The 19,321-nt window shown below is 45.5% G+C and overlaps 1 protein-coding gene and 1 long non-coding RNA gene across 3 annotated transcripts in view; one reads left to right on the plus strand and one right to left on the minus strand.

Annotated features, from left to right (window-relative positions):
• TNR (tenascin R) overlaps positions 1–19,321 on the plus strand; it is a 408,221-nt gene that overhangs the window by 242,696 nt on the left and 146,204 nt on the right. The window lies entirely within an intron of this gene.
• On the minus strand, positions 15,463–19,148 carry LOC116560299. Its single transcript, XR_004272896.1, has 2 exons — positions 18,824–19,148; positions 15,463–15,917 (listed from the first exon to the last, which is right to left on the minus strand). It is a non-coding gene; the product is annotated as an uncharacterized LOC116560299 (long non-coding RNA).

Raw genomic sequence — 19,321 nt, forward strand, 5'->3', positions numbered from 1 at the left:
ACCCTGTATTCTTGCCTATCATGGCTCTGACCACACTGAACTGTGATTGCCATTGTCTGTACCCACACCAGACTGGTTCTGAAGACAGGACTGTGCTTAGGTCACCACTGTGACCCACACCTTAGCACAGTGCTTCACAGCGTTGAATACACGATTGAAAATAAGAATACATGGACGAATGGGCTAATACATCAATGAATGAATGAATTCAGGCATAAATATGTGGCAAAAGAGAGAGAAGGAAGGAAGCAAAAAAGGAAAGAAGAAAGGAGGAAGTTAAGAAGAAGGAAGGAAGGAGGCAAGGGATGTCCACTGACTTGCTGTCCTTAGCTGGCTGTATTTGTCTTCTGCTGTGTAACAAATTACCACAAATTTAATGGCTTAAAACAACATTTATTCTCTCACAGTTTTTCTAGGTCAAAAGTCTGGGCATGACAATCCGTGTTTCAGCTGGGTCAGGTTCTCGCCTGGTGCTCAGAGTCCTCTTCCAACCTGATTCAGGTTGTTAGGGAAATTCACTTCCTGTGGTTAAAAGACTGAAGTCCCTAGTTCCCAGCTGGCTATTGGCAGGGGGCTGATCTCAGCTTCTGGAGCCCAGCCCTAGGTCCTAGCTACATGGCCACATTCATAGTCCATTTACAACATAGCTGTTTACTTCCTTTATTATTATTTTGCATATTTCGGCTGTCTACTTTCTTCCAGGCCAATAGTAGAGCGTGTCTGATATTTCACCTTTTAAAGGCTCACGTGATTAGATCAGGCCATCTAGGATAAAGCCCCTTTTGTTTAACTCAAGTCAGCTCATCAGAGAGCTTAAAGACACCTGCCATAATCCCTTTGCCCTAAAACACAACATAATCATGCGGGTGATATCCCATCATATTCACAGGTTCCTTGCCACACTCACAGGGAAGCATTACGCAGGGTGTGTTCACCAGGGGATGGAAATGTTGGGGCCATCTTGGACTCCTCTCTAACCCACTGGAGCACAGGCCCATTGCCATTCTGCCTGATTGTTTTTCTTCCTCGCCCGTTAGGACTGGATGGCTATTTCTTTGCCAAGATCACATTTAGCTGACAGCACCACTGCTAAAAGGGGAAAGCCAGGCAAAGGGCTAAACCTCCTCCTGCTCCATACCTCTTCTATCCAGTCCCTTTGAACAGGAAGACTCCCCTTCTGTGACATGGTCTTAATCAGGCTTTTCTAGGGCATGCTGCGTTCCTTGCCCTGCTGCCTCCCTGCATGGAGCCCTCTTTTCCTAATTTATTTTCAGCCCTAAAGCTGAGCTCAGAGGCAGCATCTGGTTCTGCTTTTAAAACAAAGCTCTAGCTGAGTCGTGTAGAGAAGTACGGAAGTCAAACACACGCTTGTCCCCAAGGTCACCCAGCACCAGCCCAGCCTTGGTTTTTTCCCTGTCCGCACAGCCTCTTCCCAGCATTCTTTGTTGTCAACACACAGCTTCTATTCACCTGGGCCTGTTACAGGGTCCTGGGGTTACTGGGTTTGCGGCTAGGTCAGAGCCACTGGGCTTTGGAGGCCCTCCCAGGCCCCAAATCCACTTAGAAATTCTATATCCATGCAAGAAAAATGGAAACTGAGGAGAATGTGACTTGTAAGGCCTGAGCTCCACTTTTTAGCTTTCCCATCTAGCAAGCAGCTCCCTGGGCTCAATATTCATTCCCAGAAACTCAAGTGACTGATGTGTCATAGTAGAAGCCAAACTATCCTAAAAAAAAACACCTCCTGGAAGCAGTGACTCATTCATGTCCCCCAGGTGGTGAAAAGTCAGCCTTTGAGCTCCACCAGGGCTGCCGTCCTGACTTGATTATTGTTGCCATTTGGCTCAAGTCTCAGGTAGATTTAGGCTTCCATGGAACAAGAATTATCATTGTCTGCAGGGGCAGGGGAGTCATGAGGCAAGTTACATGTGAAGTCCAGACTCTGATGGCCACATCCATAGGCATTGTATTTTCTGGGGTACGTTCATTTTCAGATATTCTGCTGTATTGCACCATGACTTGTGCTTGTCAAATCAGTTTAATCTTAGTCTAAAAATATGGTAGGGGCAACAGTAGTTATGTAGCAGATGATTGACTGGGAGGAGAGGGCGAGTGGATGAAGGAGAGAGATAGGCCGGTGTACTTCCCCTTAAGAGAAACCACCATAAAGGTAGGTTCTCCTTTCACTCTAACCCACTCCAAAAGGACCTGGAGGGCACATGACCCAGGACACTGAAGGCATCTGATGGCTATAAGGAGAGCACTTGGATGAACTAATTACAAGGAGTAATTTGCTCGACTAGCCACTGTTCCCCAGAAAAACCTAGCCAGAGGAAGAACTTTGCATAGGACACAGGGATGTGGTGAAGAAAGCCACCCCTGCTAAAGCTGGGGTGCAGAGTCTAGGGTTCCAGAAGAGACAGCGTGGAGGAAGGTGAACAGGGGCTTCACATGCAAAACACACCCATGTGTTCAGTTCAGCCGGAGGTACATGGGAAACAAAGGTTATGGGATGGGCTGAGGAGCAGGGAGAAGCCAGGTCAGCTCCCATCAGCCTTGCAGGGAGAGCCCAACTTTGTGATCCTGCATTTGACAAGTGGAGCCCTTAGAGTTCTGCCCACCCTTATTAAATACTCAAAACTGTCAATTATGTTAATTGTGATTATTATTATTACTCATGAGGCATGCTTTCCTTTGTAATTTTCAATCGGAGAAGATGATGATGTCACGGCCAATTTATACTCTGAAGCAATATTTTTCTGCCTCTTCTGTATATATTTGGAAAGGAGAAGCTGACAACAAAAACAAGCCAGAAACTAAACTCAGGATTGGTGAGATTCCATACATTATCAACCTTGAAGGAGCCAAAGCCCGAGGCATGTGCTTTGTGGGATGTCGACTTTCATAGGTTTTCTTTCCAGTTAATGTTGCCCCCGTTATTTTTCTTTTTAATTATGACCAAACGACCTTGTTACATAAAGTGTGGTTCCCTGAATATGAGCAACAGAAGGCAGAGCAAACAGAGTTTAGTGCTATCATCAAATGCAACTACAACCACGTTAATATGGCACATGTTATTAATAGACGATGATACTAATGGTTACATGTGCTGCATGGTAATTGGCCATACCAGATAAGCAGCTTAGTTAAGTTACTACCCAGGGGATGACTTTTATAGTCAGGCTTTGAAACCTGCCCCCACCCCCACCACGCCACATGCACTCTGACAGCCCTCCAGCATGTATGCCTTCCCTTGAAGGTTTTCTCCAATACCATATTTCCTTTCTGCTTAGCTTCAAATTAGGGCATAGACCTTCTCTGCCTATGCTAGGAAGAAAAACCAAAGAATATAAGAGGAATGGAAGATGGCACATAACTTAAGCTAACAAGAGCTGTGGGAACAAATAGATGCTGCACAATAGAAGGCTATTCTGCTCTCTCATACCAGCCCAATATAAGTGTTCTCATCAGCAGACAGTCTTCCTCTTTGTGGTGACCAAGGGGCTAAGGCTCCTTTCTCTGTCTTGTGGCTCCACCATTCCCTGGTCCTCAGAATTCTTGTATCCAGTGAGCAGATGGAGAAGAAAGAGGGAAAGACTCACCTGCATTCCCTTCTCAACCTGGGAGTGACACAGACCACTCAGGCTCATATCCCATCAGCAAAAACTGGCCCGAATGCCAGGGGGCTGGACAACATAGCCTGTAGTGGGATAGGTGCTCCTGGCAACAGCTTCATAGTATGCAAGAGGTTGCACCAGTTTTTGGTGAGTCATTAGTCATTGCTGCTACCAGGAATTTTATAAGACCCAAGGAGGATTTCTTTTTTGGTTTTCTTTGGGGTGTGTGTGTGTGTGTGTGTGTTTGTTTGAGATGGAGGCTCTCTCTGTCACCCAGGCTGGAGTGCAGTAGCATGAGCTCAGCTCACTGCAACCTCCACCTCCTGCATTCAAGTGATTCTCCTGCTCAGCCTCCCAAGTAGCTTAGACTACAGGTGCACACGACCGCGCCCAGCTAATTTTTGTATTTTTAATAGAGATGGGGTTTCACCATGTTGGCCAGGCTGGTCTTGAACTCCTGACTTCAGGTGATCCACCCGCCTCAGTCTCCCAAAATGCTGGGATTACAGGCGAGAGCCACCGCGCCTGGCCAGGATGTGTTTATTATAAGCACTGGTGATTATTGCCTAACACTTAAGAATCCAAGGGACAGACTCATGGTACCGATGAGAGCTTAGGGCAGAGAATATGTCTGAGCTTCAGGGAGTCCCAGAAGCATGCTTTCTTGCATGAAGTAGAAGCTTGTTTCTCCCACAAGGCAGTACAACACAACAGCACAACAGCAGCTGCCCCGGGCGTTAGGATCCAGGCTCAGAAGGCCCATGAAACATAAATGCCTATTTGATTGCCCTTTACAGCAAAACCTTGTTAAGCAGATATCGGTTTATCCAAGAGAATGCACAATTGGAAGCAATTGTTGGCTCCCCAGCTAACTGGATACCCTGTCATGCTCCAGTAAAAATATCAGATTATTTGAACTAGTTAATTCAAAATCCATTCTTCCTGGTCCCTTGCCTTTCAAATTAATGACATTTGCTGTAATTGACGGTGAGAGAGAGAGGGAGCTGGGGCAGGCGGAGGAGCACCTGATCTCTCAGAGTTAGCGGATTCTGCTCCCACACCAAACCAAAACGGAGGGGAAGCGAAGGGAAGAGGAAAGGGAGGGCCGGCCGCAAAGTATGCATTCTGGAAAATTCGATTTTAAGTACTATTTTTTTTCCCCTGAAGGACTCTTAAAAGAAAGCAAGGAGGAAAAGAAGAATGCCTAGACAGCTGTGCAATTAGTATCACAGTTAAGAAACTCAGAAAAGAGTGAGCTTTTACCCTCAGGGTGAGCTTCGTTCTGTTGGGGTCTCCTCTCTAACACCCTCGGCCTGGGCAGGCATGACTTGAAGTCTGACACCTTCGGGGGAGAGGCATCAGAGTGCCGCAGCTCCCGTGATTCCACCCCCCCATGCCTCAGTTTCCTTATCTGCTAGCATCAGATAGTACCTCCTTCACAGGGTTGTTATAAGGATTAAAAGTGTTGATGTTTGTAAAATGTTTACAGTGGCATCTAGAACACAGTAAGCCCCATACAGATGTCTATAAAACACAGAAGCCTGGATGAGAAGGCCTGAGTCCCTTTTTAACAGCTGGGAGACTTGGAGCCAGTTCCTTTCAGCTCAGAGCCTCAGTTTCTTGTTTATGAAATGGGGCCCATTTTATAGTCTTACAGAATGGTCTCGTGGCGGGGGTAAGATGAATGTGGATATGCCCTACCCGGTGCCTGGCACAGAATCGGCAGTTAATAAATGTTAAGTACTACCTCGAGCTGAATGTTTAAAGTATTCCCAGATCCCAGCAAGACAGAAAATGAGAGACTGCAGTAAACAGTGCCAGAGACGCTTCTGCATATGGCAGCCCCGAGTCACCAAGAAGAGCGTGTGCCAGCCAGCACTTTAATTTTCACTTATTTCATAGAATAAGGGGCCATGTGTGCACTGAGCTCCTACCCAGGTTATTAGAGAGACATATGTAGCACATCAACGCAGATTGGCAGGGTGGGAAAACAAGGAGAAGTTGGGGAATACCTGGTGAAAGGTATTTAAATTAGTGAGATGAATTTGGCTCCAACAGACCTCGGAGGCATATACACTGGAGTATTAAAATAGCAGGGACACAGATACCATTTTCTAGTATCTGTGGGAATCAGGCTCTCAAAAAATAAAAGTGATGAGCTTTCTATTTTAATAACAGGAAAACTCACGAGAACATGAATTTCTCTTTATAGAAAAACAATGCAAGGACTTCTTCACATCAATTCCGAAATGCCTCAAAGAGAGTGGGATGTTAAACCTCCGCAGGAGGATGCTGAAAGGCTCTCCCCGCAGCCTCATCCAGTGTCTCTCTGAGGCATGGTGACAGGATGTGGGGAAGTGACACAATGTAATATTCAGGGACTCCAGCAAGACTTCTGAATTCTGCTCTGCCTCCTGAATGAGTTCAAAAAGATACAGTGTGAGTGTGTGAGGATTATTGTGACTGCCTATGGGAAATGCCTGATGCAGGTCTCAGCTTCGCACCGCACAAACGTCACGCGATGTCATGAGTACCACTCTGCCTCAACATAGGAGTTCAGTTAGACAGCATGTAATTGTCAGGGAGGTGTCCTGAGGGAATGGCTGCAGGGTGGGCTCTTCCCAGGGCTTGGTCCTGCGTAGTCCAGCTAGGGAGCCAGACAACAAACAAAATATAGTAGTTTTGTGGGTGCTTAGATATCCCCATGTGGGGTACAGTGGGGGTATTATAGAAAGGAAATTTAGAAGATCTCAGTGAGGAGGTGACTGATGGGCACCATGCTTACCCATGCCTTCAATAATTTCTTGTTTCCCCAACAAACGAAGCTCCTGGATAGCAGGGATCATTGTTCACATCTTTGTGTCCTAAGAACAGCCTTCATTCATTCAGTCAATAGACATTCCATGAGCACTTCCTATGAACCAGGCACTTTGCAGCCACTATAATAAAAAGTATGATTACAGTAGGATCTTCGCCCTTGAGGAGCTCAAACATCTCTTGAAACAACATCTGTTCTGTGAGCTGTTGTCCCTCCCTCCTCTGGGTTCCCATAGTTCTTTGCACTGACTGATTAGCCCTGTGCATGATATATCTGTCTCTCCTCTGCACTGGACTGTGAATTCTCAAGGGTAGGTTGGGAGGACAACTTGTTTCTTCACCCTTGCCTGGCCCAGTATGAGTCACTGGGCAGGCAATCTATAAATGGTCATTGAATAAATTAGTGGGAAAGCAACGAATGGATGGATGGATGGATGGATGGATGGATGGATGGATGGATGCAGCCATACCTCCAGGAGTGAATGCTGAAGACAGTGTGTGCGCTAACAGAGGTCTCAAATACATGAAGAGTCTCACTTAGAGCACCATAACTGACCCGTTTTCATCTCCTCTGGAGTACAAGTTATTTAGATTCATTACAGAAAAGAAGTTCCTGAGGAAGAAATGCTTTAGACACTGAGAACCATGTGCCATCCTTCCTCCAACAATCTATCCCTTATAGAAAGAATCTAGATTTTGCTTTGATATCACTGAGGCACTGTCCAGAATCCAGCAGGATTCCTAGGCTTTAACTGCAAAAGGGAACGGATGCATGATGTGTCACCATTAACAACAGAGGGCAAATGGGTCACCAGTGGGTGTTTAAGGAACCACTGGGCTTGTTAGCACTCTGCACATAGCCAGACATATAAATACAAAAGTGATGAACAGGCCACCAGGAGCCCAGTGTCAGATACTTGCGTGTTCTACAGGTTTGCTCAGGCCCACCTGTGCTCAGCTGCAGCAACTGCCCTACCAAAGCACGTCCTCCCCAGGCAGACAGGCAGTTTCTCTGGCCAGAAAGCGCCACCGTGTATCACTCTTGAAGCAAATGCAAAATCAATGCTTTTCCTCCCAGGCCGACCTCTCCTGACCACTGTACCGCCACAGAGCTGCATCGTCACTGTCGGGCTCTGCCCAGGAGCTGGTGCCGGGGACTATGAATCAGCTCCCGCCCCAGATTAACATTCAGACAGAGGGCCTGGCGATGAATATTTTAATATAATGTTTACTGTTTACCCACATGAATGGAAAGGACTTGCATCTGCCAGTGCCACCTGTGCCCATAGTGCTGCAGCCCAAACAGCCACATCCCCAGAGAGCCCAGCTGTGTGGAGCAGAGAGAGGAGGGCGGGAGGGGGCGGGGTGGGAGGGGAGAGGAGGGCAGCACAGTGACAGGCTGGTGGGAGGAATCAGGGGAAGGGAGGCACAAACCAGAGAGATGGGAAGCAGGTGCAGGACAGAGTCAGAGGCTGGAGGAAGACACGGGGAGCAGCAGTGACGAAGAAAAACAGGTTGGGAGAGGGGGCGTTCAAGAAGGGAGGTTGTAGGGACCCCCTCGGCTGAGAGTGGATCTCACAGAGGCTCCTGTCAGGATGAAGGGAGAGAACAGACTGTGTCTGACTCAAGCACACAGAGTGTGTTTCGGAGGAGTGGGCGTCTTTTTCGAGTTGGTGCAGCTATTTGTGGCCACGCAGCCATATGGACTCTCTGGAAGCTGCTGGTGCTCTCACCTTGCTGCCCAGGCACTGGCTCCCGTGGCTTGGTGCCAGGGCTGCTACCCCAGACCGTAGTGTCTCCAGGAGGAAAGGAGAGAAGCTAGCTTAGACACCAACCGGGAGTTGGGAATGGAAAGGTCATTTACGAGCTTAGTGCGGAGTACTTTTGGTTTGGGTCTGGAAGGGGGCCTGGCAGAGGCTGTCCTGTGGAAAGCTAGCCATTGCTTCTTCCATGAAGGCTGTTAGAAATCCAGGGGATAACCTTCTCCTGGTGAGCATGGGGTGCAGCCAGCTGCTCCCAGCACATCAACGACCAGACAGGAGCCTGGTCTCTTCTGGTGACCTGAGGCACTCACCCCTCACTTCTGGGCATCTCCATGTTCTATTAGCAAGGAGATGGCCTGGGGAAGTCTCTCTCCTAAAAGATGAGCATTTCTTTTAAACCTGTCTTGGTCTCTTGGCTTACTTTGTCACTTTTGTTCCCCTTCACCTTTCTCCTTTCCTCGGGCTATACCTCAGATTCGGTTTAGATCTCTGACAGAATGTGGCGTTAGTACCCATTTTGTTTTTACCAGCCCTTTTTCTGGTCATGTTTCTGGGCTCCATGTAACCTGAGCTCCTTGGAGAGATTGCCAAGGAGAAGAGGAGAGGACGGGATGGCTATGGTTAATGAGGAAAAGACACCTGCCTTCTGACAGGGAATAATGTGTCACAGGTAGAGTGCACCAAGTCCACTCTCCCTCCCTTGGTTGTGCGAGTGACCACCCTCCTCCTCCTCCTCCTCCTCCTCCTCCTCCGCCGCCGCCGCCTCCTCCTCCTCCTCCACCTCCTCCTCCACCTCCTTCTCCTCCTCCTCCACCTCCTCCTCCTCCTCCTCCTCCGCCTCCTCCGCCGCCGCCTCCTCCTCCTCCTCCTCCACCTCCTCCCCCCCCCCCCCCTTCTTCCCCCCCCCCACCCAGGCCCATGCCTGCATCCCACCAGCCATCCACTACCTGGAGTTAACAAGAGGCCTGCAGGGATTAATTGTTCTTCTGGAGGCCCATATGTAGGAACAGATTTTGTTTTTAACTTTTTATTCCAGAAAATTTCAAAAATACATAAAAATAGAGGGAGTTGTCAATGAACCCCATGTACTAATCACTCTGCTATAAAAATCATCAACCCAACGTCTCTCTTGTTTCATCCATACACCCCATTCCCCACACACACCCACGCACCTACATAGGATTTTTTGGAAGCAATTCTAACTTATGTCATTTCATCCATAAATATCCATAGGTACAGTTTTGACTAGAGCACTAACCTTTCAAGCTTTCTCAGGTCCCCCGAAACCAACTTAGGCCTTGGCACACACCCGCCTTTGAGGTTGAGAACTCCGTGACCCCCCGTTTTCTAGGTGCATGCATCTCATCATCTTTCCCGACCTACCACCCCTGTTAGAAACAAATCAGTGCCCAAGCTGTGGACAGCTTCGTCTCAGGCCTTGGGCAATCTCTCCTCTTCATTCCCAGAAGAAATCATTTTGTAAGCAAGCTAGCCTGTCAGAAAACCCACCTGCATGCCAGATGTGCACAGCTGTATGTGAGCAACTGCCAATCCATCTGCAGAACTACCTAAACAAGGGAGACATGCAATCTGATCACCAAATGACTCTCGTAAATGATGGTAGCACATGCAATATTCAAAACCAATAGACAAAACTAACTTGGGCTTCCTCCAGCGGGGGGAAAGGCTGAAAAAATAATGCTCTTTTTTTTCCCTCCAAAATTTTGATGAAATCTGCATTGAGCAGGAAAACAAAGTTGTTTATGGAAATGGTTACTGGGAGGCTTGAATTTGGATCCCTGGTCTGAACGCCATCAATGTCCTGTGGCCCACAATGAGAGGTCTTTTTTCATGAAACTTTTAAATAATTCATGGAACCAACTATAAAAAAAGTTTATCATTTAAAAGTCTGGACTTAGGAATTCAGACATAATTACATAGATGCTTGTGCTACAGTAGAAAGCGCATTATCTAACTCGGAAAGTCTAGATGCTTTCACTAACTTGTGTAATTCTGACCCTTTACTGCTCATTTGTAAAAATGAGTAATCATCATAGTTCAGCCTTTCTGTCTCTAAGTAGGTAAAGAAATCAGGAGGTTACATGCTAAAAGGATACTGTGCAGAGAAGAGGAAAATTAATATTTGAATTTATTTTTTTCTTTAACTTTTAAGTTCAGGGGTACATATGTTTGATGTGTAAGTTTGCTACATAGGTAAATATGTGCCATGGTGCTTTGGTATACAGCTCATCCCTTTATCGAGGTCTTAAGCCCAACATCCATTAGCAACTCTCTGACAGGCCCCAGTGTTTGTTGTTCCCCCGCATGTGTCCATGTGTTCTCATCATTCAGCTCCCAATTATAAGTGAGAACATACAGTGTTTGATTTCTATTCCTGCATTAGTTTTCTGAGGATAATGACTTCCAATTCCATCTGTGTCCCTGTAAAGAACATGATTTCATTCCTTTTTACGGCTGCATAGTATTCCATGGTATATATGTACTACATTTTCTTTATCCAGTCTATCATTGACGAGCATTTAGGTTAATTCTGTCTTTGCTACTGTGAATAGTGCTGAAATAAACATACCCATGCATGTATCTTTGTAACAGAATGATTTATATTCCTTTGGGTATATACCTAGTAATAGGATTGCTGGGTCAAATGGTATTTCTGCCTCTAGGTCTTTGATGAATTGCCACAATGTCTTTCACAATGGTTGAACTGATTGTCATTTCCACCAACAGTATGAAAGTGTTCCTTTTTCTCCAAAATCTTGCTAGCATCTATTATTTTTTGACTTTTTTATAATAGCCATCTGACTGATGTGAGATAGTAACTCATTGTGGTTTTGATTTGCCTTTCTCTAATGATCAGTGATGTTGAGCTTTTTTTTAATATGTTTGTTGATGACATAAATGTCTTCTTTTGAGAAGTGTTTGTTCATGTCTTTTGCCCACTTTTTAATGGGGCTACTTTTTTTCTTGTAAATTTGTGTAAGTTCCTTTCAGATTCTGGATATTAGACCTTTGCCAGATGGATAGATTACAAAAATGTTCTCCCATTCTGTAGTTTGTCTGTTAACTCTGTTGATAGTTTTTTGTTGTTGTTGTGCAGAAGCTCTTTAGTTTACTTAGATCCCATTTGTCAGTTTTTTCTTTTGTCACAATTGCTTTTGGCATTTTCATCAGGAATCTTTGCCTGTGTCTATGTCCTGAATGGTATTGCCTAGATTTTCATCTAGGGTTTTTATAGTTTTGGATTTTACATTTAAGTCTTTAACACATCTTGAGTTAATTTTTGTATATGGTGTAAGGAAGGGGTCCAGTTACAATTTTCTGCATAAGGCTAGGCAGTTCTCCCAGAACCATTTATTAAACAGAGAATCTTTTCCCCATTGCTTGTTTTTGTCAGGCTTGTCAAAATTCAGATGGCTGTAGATGTGTGGTCTTATTTCTGAGATCTCGATTTTGTTCCATTGGTCTAGGGGTCTGTTCTTGTACTAGTACCATGCTGTTTTGGTTACTGTAGCCTAATAATATATTTTGAAGTTGAGTAACATCATGCCTCCAGCTTTGTTCTTTTTGCTTAAAATTGTCTTGGCTATTCAGGTATTTGAATTTATTATGTTCATAAAAAAAACCTATATAACATGGATTGAAAATGTATAGTTCTTTTGGTTGAAGTTGAAAAAGTGTGTGTGTACATATATGTATATGTATGTATGTTGCATTTCAACTTTCCAAAAAACACAAGTGATGATAGATGTAAAACTCAGAAAAATATCAGACTCTGAATGGCAAGTGTTATTAAAAACCAAGCGTGTCAAACACAAGGGCATTCAGCTTGGTATCACCTTTCTTTGTTGATGTTCACAACATCAAATAGCTAACAGGTTCCCCCAGTGAGCCTTAGTGCAGTCAGGTCTCCCAGAGCAAAGAGATCATAGAGCAGAGAATAAGGTTACATGGTCTCCCCAGGGAAGTGCCTTCTTCACGCTAGTCTTAGCCTTTCTGAAGGAAATCACTACACGCTGTCCAGCTTGGCTCAGCAACCATGGTTCACAGGGTGTTTGGGAAGACCATATTCTTTGTACAGATCCTAGAGGTGACTATAGAAGCCCCTAACTTTTCTCCAGTGAGGATGGCAGTTATGACCCCATCTAACCTCCATCTGTGGAATGAAACAGTCACTCTTGCATGAGATGACATAGAACTACATGAGTTATGCACTCAGAAGTGGATGTGCCCTTTGTGAGAAAAGTGTAGGGGAAGAAGCTAGAATTCAAGAGGTTCTAGGTTCTATTCCTGGCTTGTCCTGGGTGATCTTGAACGGTTAAGTTTTTGGAGGGAGGCTTCATTTGCTTCATGATATCCCATGGGGATAATCATATCAGCTTTTTTCACCCTTACAGCATTGAAAGGGCATCTAAACTATTGTGTAGCTGCCAACGAGTAAATTAAAAAGGAGTGACTTGAAGTTCTGGGGCTGTGGCACATTCACCACGATCTACCCACAGCAGACTTTCAATTCACTTGCAGGTTCAAAACCCATGAATTCTGAACATCACTTTGTCCTCAGGATTACTGTTCCTTTTCTCCAAAGTTTCCATCCTTTCTGGCCTTTTCTCAAAGTGCAGGCACCCTTCTTCCTCACCTATCCCACAACCCTTACCCCATCCACCCTTCTGGGACCTGGCAAAAATACTTCCTTCTCATTCCCTGTTCCTCATTTGATATGTGAGCTTTTCACAGTGGCAGAGGGATTCTGGGAGTTTCCTCTTCTTGCTTTTCCTTGAGTGACATGTGTACTAGCCCATAGTAGAACATTGGTGGCAGCTGGAAATCAATAATCAGTGTCCTGACCCAAGTGACTTTCCTGGGGAGAGATGCCTGGAAGCATTTAAAGCTGGGCCCATAGCAACTCTGCCCAACTTAGTACCAAGGACTGTGCAGGGCCTTTGAGGACCTCCTGCTTAGCTCCCCCTAAATCAATTTCCCAGCCCAGCAGAGAAACTGGGCAGGGTTGTATTGAATCTATTCCCCTCCATTGCCCCTCACTGCCTTTCCAAATCACATCTGGCTCCCAGCCTCTCTTCCAACCAGTATTTAATCCTCAGTGGTGATCCTTTAAAGAAATTTAATTTCATCCTCCATTCTTCCCTTCCCACCTAACTTTGCCCATAAAAAACAGTCCTGGGAATTTCTAAATTCTGACATCATATAAAAACTTCTTTGTTCTGCAAAGTACTCATTTTCAATGCCTAATCTATCTCTCAGCACCATTCCCAGTGATGCACTGCATGTTCCCGGGGTTTATAGATCTCTCATTTGCTGGCTGCTTCGTACAACAGCTTGGAAGTTCAGCCTTTTAAAAATCAATCTGCCTCTCTGCTTTCTTGCACCCCACCTCACAGTTTGCACAGAATGGCAGTCTGTGCACTGGAGTCGCCTGAAGATATTACTAGCTCTTACTTTTGGAATCACCCTTATGCCTGCCAGAAAACAGCTCAACGCCCTCACCCCAGGCCCACCTGAGCCCACTCACCGCCATCCACGCACTCTCCTCACACACCTTCTGTCCTTGAGTGGCAAGTTCGAAATCCAAGGCACCATCAGAGAGACATAACTAGATTCTTGATAAGTGATCAGGAGGAAGAATATTAAGAATAATAACTAAAGCAACAATTCCATTTGGTATTAAATCTGAGAGGCACTACCTTTTATTGGAAACTTACCATGTACCAGGCACAGTGCAAAATACTTTACCTGAACAATGATTCCCACAGAGTCTTTGGTGGTGGGTACTGTGATTATCCATATTTTCAAATGAAGTTGAGGCATGAGGGAGCAGGCAACTTACTCAAGATCACAGAAGCAGTAAATAATGGAGTTTTGGTTAAGCTTAGGCTGTCTGATTCCAAAGCATGGGCTTAGCTTTGAGAGGAGGATGATTCACCAGGAGAGGAGTCACAGAAAACCATGGTAGCCACATGAGTAGGGCGGAAGATAAGGAAGAGAGCAATTTCCAGAAGGAAGAAGGCAAGCAGTGTCTGAAAGCAAAGGATGCTGGGAAGATCATCAAATGAGTATGCCTTAGAGCGGGGGTCCCCAGCCCCCAGGCCATGGATGGGTACCAGTTCATGGCCTGTCAGAAACAGGGCTGCACCGCAGGAGGTGAGTGGTGGGCCAGTGAGCATAACAAACCTGAGCTCCACCTCCTGTCAGATCACCAGCAGCACTGGATTCTCAAGGAAACGTGTATCTTATTGTGAACTGCACATTCGAGGGACATAGGTGGTGTACTCATAAGAACCTAATGCCTGATGATCTAAGGTGGAGCAGTTTCATCCCAAAACCATTTTCCACCTCCTAGTTCTTGGAAAAATTGTCCCCTGGTGAAACCAGTCCCTGGTGCCCAAAAGATTGGGGATCACTGCCTTAGAGTGACTTCAAGTAGGTTAAATCACTTTGCTAGACCTGGATTCTTCAACAGCAGGATGGTGATGACAGTACATTCCTCATGAACTGTTGTGAGAACAAAATAAAAAATTATATGTAAAATGCTTGGCATGGTGCCTGACACATGGTAAATACCCAATAAATGTTAGCTATTACTATTATTAAGTCTGAGCCGTTGCAAGCTCACAGTGCCTGGCTCAATTTTATTCGGTATAAATAAACATTGTACTAAATCCCTTAGCACACAAGATTCCCATGGCTAGTTCCTTTTCCGTCTTGGAAAAGTTGGGGGAGAGCTGTGATGCCCCAGAGGAATCTTTTCTAGGATGATAAAGAATTCAGCATGTGTGGCAGGAAGCGCTGGGAGTGTCTTCAAATTCATCTGCCTTTACATTTATCTTCTCTGAGTCCACACCTTCTATGTATTTAGTGGCAGACCAGAAATTTGAAGATCCTGAAATTGGATGTGAGTTCTCCCACTTCTGACAGTGCCCACCCCACCCTGAGCCCTTTCTCCTTGCCAATGTCCTGTGTGCTCCTTGGCCTATTACTTGATCCCTGAAAGGGACAAGCTCAGGGAGATCTGGGAGCCTACGGCTATCAAAGAAAGAAAATGCATTCTTTGCTACTTCTGTCTTTGGCCTCAAAGCTGTTTACAGTTGGGAGGAAACTTTTAGTACCATCAAGCCCTCTCGTGCCTGCTCCCTACTTCTCTGCAGACTCAGTGAATCCACCATTAGAGATTTTTTGGTTGGCTGGCAGACTGGGTCTGAAGGAGGGAATCAGACACTTGGAGCCTGAAATGCCAAATGCATCAGTCTAATTTATTCAGACACATTTTCATCTGGGTATTTTCTATACTATCAAACTTTGTATCCTTCAGTGAAGACATTTGTCTTAGCTGAATAAAATCTCTTAATGGTTTAATAAAAAGCACTTAACTCAGTTTTCTTAGTTTTATGAGTGCCTTGAGGTCCTGTAGGAGAGCAAACATCTTTGCCAGGATCATTGAGGGAAACATAATTATTTTTCTGCCTTCTGATATATTATTTTCTGGAAGGAACAGTTCCAGATGCTCATCATATGCTCACAAATTCTCTGCAGCTCCATCGAAGGACAGGTTATTCTCAATGAGGCACTAAGTACTGTTCCTTCTTCCTTCCACAGCTGACCTGCCCATCCCTTCAAAGACATCTCTGCATCTTTATTCCATTCTTTGCTGAAATAGCATCAATACCATTATCATCACCAATTTGTTCTGTTCAGAATAAAAAAAGAGTCTGGAGGTCAGTTAGAACCAAATGCCAGGAGCAAAAAGCCAAACAGGAAATTAGGTTAGTAGAAATTTCATGAGAACAAAAACAATTGAGGAAGGGGAGGAGGAATAAATGGAAAGAAACAGGGAAGACTCAGAGATAAGGAGAGAGAGAGAGAGACCAGGAGAGCCAGGAAACAAGACAGCCCAGGGGAGGGTGGACTCCAAAAGAAAAGAGTGTAAAGGAAAGGGAAGAAAATGTAGTAAATAAGAAAGCCAAGGTAAACTGGAACATAACACATGAACAGCAGAGACACAGCAGGAATCACAGAAAGGGAAAGAGAAAGAGTGGGAGTGTAGCAAGAAAAGGAGGAAGAGGATAAAAAGAATATGTGGGCGGGAGAGAGAAACAGTAACACATTCAGGAATCGTGGATGGTTGGAATGGAGAGTTTCATCAATGGAAATGAGCATAAGGAAGGTTTTCGTTTTTCCAATAAGTAATAAAGGCATGAGGGGTTAAGTGACCTTTTATCCATCTGATCTTCATTCATACAATTGAACAATATTTCTTGCGCACCCTCTGTGTGCACTGCACGATGCCAGACACCAGGGACACAGTGTTGAATAAGGCAAACAAGGTCCTTATCCACAAGGAGCTCACGGTGCAGTGGGGGCATATGGACACGTGAACTGGCCAGCACCATGGGGTGAGGGTTAGGGTAGTGTTGAAATCATCGAAACCTGCAGAAGAGTCCCCGGACAGTCATATGTGTGTGGCATAGGCAGCAAGAGGGGAAGGTGACAGTGTACCCAGCACAGTGAAACACAAACCCAAAGGCCAGCCTCCAAGAACCCTCCAGCCTCAGAGACGCTCAGCCACAGAGCCTGGACTGCAGCTCAAACTTGTAGTTCCCAGCCCCCACCATCTGGCTCCTTTGGAGTTTGGTTTTGAGTCCTTCAAAGCCCGACTTCCTGACAACTCATCTCTAACCTGCATATGAAGGATCAAATCCAATAGCAGCCCCCTTTCCCATCTGTCATGAAATCACTCAGTGTCTCTCTCTTCTCTTCAGGATCAACTGCAAACTCCTAACACCCAGTCCCTTTTCTTTCTGGCCTGTATTTACACTGCGCTCATTTTCCTGTTTTTCGAGACAGAGTCTTGTCTGTCACTCAGGCTGGAGTCCAGTGGTGCAATCTCGGCTCACTGCAACCTCCACCTCCTGGGTTCAAACAATTCTCCTGCCTCAGCCTCCCAAGCAGCTGGGATTACAGGCTCATGCCACCATGCCTGGCTAATTTTTCCATTTTTAGTAGAGACAGGTTTTCACCATGATGGCCAGGCTGGTCTCAAATTCGTGACCTCAGACGATCCACCTGCCTTAGCCTCCCAAAGTGAGGGGATTCCAGGCGTAAGCCACCACACCCAGCCTATTGTGCCCATTTTCTTGCCCACTCCCCTGTCTGCCCATCATGCCCCAACCATACTGAAGTGCTTGCAGGTCTGTGAAGGGGCCTCCATTCTTTTACAGGTAAGAATCTCCTGCCCGCCCCCCCGGCCTTACAGTGCCCTTGATATACACTTTGAACTCACCCTAAGATTCAGCCGAGGTTTCACATCCTCTCCTTCTGCTCCTGAAAAGCTTTCCTCCACTAACCTCTCTCGCTGAGCCTGGGCAGGTCAGGAGTCCCTTTCTCTGGGCCCTCACTGCACCTCTGTCATAGCAGTTACCACACCTGATGTCTTAACCATCTCTTGATCTAGTCTGTCTTTCCTGATAGACTACAGGGCCTTTGAAGGCACGGACTGGAGCCTGGAACATTCATCTGTTCATCACTGGCACCTTGCATAGCTCCTTGCTTACACAAAGTGTTTTATAAATGCTTTAGGGAGCTGACATGAAAAGAGTCCCCAGTGAGCTGAGTTGCAGGCAATCCCTAACTCAGTTTGGAGAGATTGCTCAACCCCTCTTCCCATTTGATACAAGACACATTTTGATCTGCACAATGGAACAGCAGACTTCCCCAGGAGCACCCACCAGGTGAGGTTTCCATTGGGTGAGGTCTTGGAACTTTCCTGATTGTGCTGCTGCACAGACGAAGCCCAGGGAGGGTGACAGGCTTGAATTTCTGCCCTCTTAGTACAAGCCTCACATTTTATAGGACCTTAGAGAAATTTCAGTGAGTTTGGCTCCTATCATCAATCATGAAGGGAGTAAAGGGGTCTCAATGCCTTCATTTATTGCATTCTTTCTAGCCAGTTAATTCATTCATATTAATATACTCAAGTAATAATTATAAAGTGCCAGCCTAAATATTCACCTTCTTAATGCGTCTTCTTGGTGTACATTTATTTTCATATTCCGGGGGTACAGAATGTTACTGTTCTTTGCTGAGTTAACTTTAATCAGCATGTTTCTCATTGGCCTATGGTACCATATGAGCTTATGGTTCCTGCGATTCATTTTATCTTTTTAAATTTAATAAGATACAACTTGGATGGCCATTAAGGGTCTCCTGTTGTGTGTGTAAAAGCCCAAAACAAACATGGATAAAATTAACTCTGGTTTATGATGTTCAGCAAGAAAAGTTTTATCCTAGCCAGGCCACAAAGGCAAAGTCTGGGAAGAGCTGTGTCCATTTTTTCCTCACTTTCCTGTCTCCGTGTGACATACATAATGTGACAGTTAAATAGGTCTGATTGATGTGGTCATCTTGGAAGCTGATTCGGATCACCCCAGTGCAGCCTAGTGGACTTCATGCACTCGTTCTTTCATTCAACAAACATTTATCAAGGGCTCTGTGCTTGCTTGCGTGCCAGATGCTAGCACCTGGAGATGAAAGAAAACTGTGTCTGCCATTGAGAAACTCACAGCTTACATACCCAGAACATGACAATAAACTCACCATTGGTGTGTAGTGTGACAATGCAAGGCAGGGTGTAGCTGGGGAGGCTGAGTGTATCAGGTGGGCTTCACAGAAGAGGTAACCCAACCCTAGACACAATTCAGTTGGGTCTCATACAGAGGAATGACAACCAGAACAGATATTGTTCCCGACTCCCAGCAGAAGGCACCAGGACAGCACTTTCTGGGCAGAAGAGTATGTTTGTTCTTAGAGAAAAGTTCTATGTCAAACCAGACTCCCAGGTTCCTATCCAGGATACCAGAGTGAGGCTGGACCTTGAGGATGACCTGGAATACTGTCTTCTAGTAGTGCTACAATCAGAAAGACACACACAAAAAAGCAAAACCCAACATTTAGCCAATGGGCGATCCCTCCGCAGGCCCACTCACCACCCTCTTTTTCAAGTCAGCCACAAGGATGTAGTCTGATCAGGTTTCTGCTCTGATTATTCTGCCGGGACTGTGTCTCATTCAATTGTGTTGTGGACGCCTCAGTAGC

The sequence above is a fragment of the Sapajus apella genome, unplaced genomic scaffold (assembly GCF_009761245.1).
Source record: "Sapajus apella isolate SASKATOON/1434 unplaced genomic scaffold, GSC_monkey_1.0 scaffold25, whole genome shotgun sequence".
NCBI classification, from domain to species: Eukaryota; Metazoa; Chordata; class Mammalia; order Primates; family Cebidae; genus Sapajus; species Sapajus apella.